The sequence below is a fragment of the Marmota flaviventris genome, chromosome 18 (genome assembly GCF_047511675.1).
Source record: "Marmota flaviventris isolate mMarFla1 chromosome 18, mMarFla1.hap1, whole genome shotgun sequence".
In the NCBI taxonomy this organism is placed as follows: Eukaryota; Metazoa; Chordata; class Mammalia; order Rodentia; family Sciuridae; genus Marmota; species Marmota flaviventris.
Window position 1 is genome coordinate 41,192,194 of NC_092515.1, and position 3,304 is coordinate 41,195,497.

Genomic DNA, 3,304 nt, shown 5'->3' on the forward strand with positions numbered 1-3,304 from the left:
ACAGTGTGATTTTAGATGGTATCTTCAGTTTTCAACCTCTATAACTTGTTTCTTTGTCTCAGGGGTAAGTTTGTGAGTGTGTGTCATGGGTGGGAGGGGGTACTAGGGACAGAACTAGGAATGCTCTGCTTTTGATCCCTATTCCCAGTCCTTTTTATTTTATTTTGAGATAGGGTCCTCAAAATTTGCTGAGTCTTGCCACAAACTTGTAATCCTCCATGTCTTCCAACTCACTGAGATTAGAGGTGTGTGACCCTGAGACCACCTACTGTCCCTTTTCTTTAGTGCCTTAAGTGGGTGTGTGAAAACATTGGGATGTAAGCGAATGTGTGTCCTTCAGGACATTTTAGAATTCTTCCACTTCTTAGTTTCCTGCCATGTGGGTTTTTCTAATCCATTCTCCTCTTTTTAGTAAGCAATGTTGTTGTTCACTCAGTCAGAAGTCCAGACTAGTTCCCTCCATCTCTGAAACCACCCATCTACTCTCACCCATCTACACATGCAGCTTATTTTTAGCATCTTCGTGTTCCTCAAATATATCTGTTGGCATCACTACTGACCTGGCTCCTCTAATTGTTTCACTGTCTGCTTTATTATTACATGAGCTCCCTTGCTGGTCTATAGGAATCCTCTGTGCCAGATATTCTGCTAACAAAGTCAGCTTCCAGGAATGCAAATCTCCTGGAACTGCATTGTGTTCCTCTCAGACCTGGGGCTAAGTGCTGCAGACACTTGCTAGACCGCTGCTATGTTTCCCCTTAAGATGCAGAATAACACCTTTGTCATATCCTACAAAGATTCTCAATGTTGGGAGTACCTCACCTCATCCTCTACCAATCCCCAGCTGCTTCTTTTTTTGAGGGTCCCCTTTGGCCTTCTCTGTTCCTCCAACAATCCAGATTCCTTGCTCATGTACTTGGCTGTTGTTCTTCAGACATTCTTCTCTCTGCCTGAGCATGGAGCCCTCCGTCCTGAATTAATTTTACCCATTCTTCAACTCTCAGTGCAAGCATTTGTTCTTTATGAAAACCATTCTGAATCTCTGTTCATTCCCAGCAAATGTGTTGCTGTCTGTAAAATACTCTCATAGTAACATCTCATTCTTTGTACATAGGTACCTGTGTTCAGCTCTTTACTGTGCCACATAGTAACCCAACCATGTCACAGAGATGTCACAAGAATAGAGAATATCACAAGAATAGAGATGTCACAAGAACAGAGGAAATGTCTGGTTCATTTTCACCTTCAATAGATCTGCATCTCTAGTGCATAGACACATGGCTTCAAACATACACACACACACACACACACACACACACACAGGACAGAGAGGGTACTAGGTGCTAGATACATGACTTCTTAACAATATTTTTACACTTTATTAATCCTCACAAAAAAATTCACAGTGTGACTGCAGCTAACATCATTACAGAATCTTTACTCCTGAATCCAATCTCCAGGTCACTTTTTGGTATCACCAACATGGGCCTTTGAAGTTGCCCAGACTTTCTGCATTCTGTCCTTGTGTTCTTTTCGCTATTTTCTTGAGGTCTGTTTCTTCTCATTCAAGCCATGTTTTACAAATCCATCTTCAGGTTCTTTTTCCATTTACGTAATCCAAGGCATCTAAATTATGCCACAGCTAATTGTTTTGCCACCACCATAATAGGTTCTGAACTCAAATACAAAAATGATATCGGGTGTGGTCTTAAAAATTTTGCCTAACTTTTCTTGAATTTCTGTCTTAGAGTTCTGTTGCTTTGCCAGGGTGAAGGACATTGGTGGCCATATTTTTTCCCCACTGGAGTTCTCAGTTGGTTGAGAATTTCCTGGTCTAGGTAGTTACAGTGTTGTTCATGATGGTGGTTGTTTTGTGAGCTTTTTTGCTGCGGTGACTAATAGATCCCACAAGAACTATTTTAGATGAAGAAACGTTCATTTGGGGCCTCTCGGTTTCTGAGGTCTCAGTCCATAGACAGCCATCTTGATTCCTTGGGACTCAAGGTCAGACTGAACATCATGGCAGAAGGGTGTGGTGGAGAAAAACAAATCAGGACATCACATCAGGAAGCAGAGAAAGAGGTTCTAGTTACCAAATACAAAATATATACCCAAAAGGCACACCCCCAGGGACCCACTTCCTCCAGCCACACCAGTTACCATTCAGTTAATCCCCATCAAGGGATTAATTCACTGATTAGTTTGCAGCTATCTTAAGCCAATCATTTCACCATTGAATGTTCTTGCATTGTCTCACACCTGAGCTTTTGGAGGACACCTTACATCCGTAACATAGCAGTGGCTGATACTCAGGTAGCCAAGGAAGATCAGACACCATTAGGAACAGATTTTTTTTCCCCAAAACCCAACCTGGATCACTTGAATTTGGAGGGACAAAAAGACATATTTTAAAGTGCACACTCTTGATTCTTTTACCTGTACTTCTTCCTTTAAAATAGTGATTAGAAGCATAGATGCATCATTGCATGAGTTCAAGCCCAGGATGCATTATTGTGGGATTACACATTGCTTGTTTGTTATGATTCCTAAAAAATAAAATCGATAGTAGAACTGAGATCATGGATTTGTGATAAGGTTGAAGTCTACACCTTCTAATGATCTTCAGATATACTAAGCACCATAGGATTCTCAGCTTGGGAACAGGTCAGCTGTCATCTTTCTTGAAAACTCAGTTATACAGACAGAGAAGCTTTAAGTCTTAAAAACTCAATATGGTTCTGTTTTCATAAAACAATAACAAGGCACTCAGATTTCTGTAAGGCACCCATAAATGAGTGAAAGAGAAAGCAAGCCAGTCCAGAAGTCATCCTTTTGCATTATTTATGTATCATGTACATGAAAGTTAGGCAAGAGTGGAGTAATCTATTTGTTTACTCGCCTGTTATGCATAAGATTTTAGGGCCACAAGTAGGATGAAACTAATGTATGACACCAAGGAACATATTTTTTGTTCAATATCTGTTTTCTAAAAACAATAATGTATGTTTTCTTCAGATGTTCACTTGCAAGTTCCCCCAACACAACTCTTTTGGGAGTAGTTTTATCTCAATCATCTTTAAATCCATGGCTCTTAGCAAAAGGCCTGATATATAATTAATATATGTTACAGAAATAAATATGAGAGAATCAAAAAAGTAGGGAAGCTGAACTATAAGAAACTTAAACAGTTTAAAACAGAACTGGTGGGCACAGTCCACTGGAAATCCCATTCCTCCATGACCACATATCTGAAATATTCTGAGACACTATCTTCATCTGACCCCAGTCAGGGATGGAGGTAAAA

General features: G+C 40.1%; 1 pseudogene; it reads right to left on the reverse strand.

Annotated features, from left to right (window-relative positions):
- Positions 1-1,461: 1,461 nt before the first annotated feature.
- LOC114095792 (small ribosomal subunit protein eS24-like) lies at positions 1,462-1,858 on the reverse strand (annotated as a pseudogene).
- Positions 1,859-3,304: the final 1,446 nt, after the last annotated feature.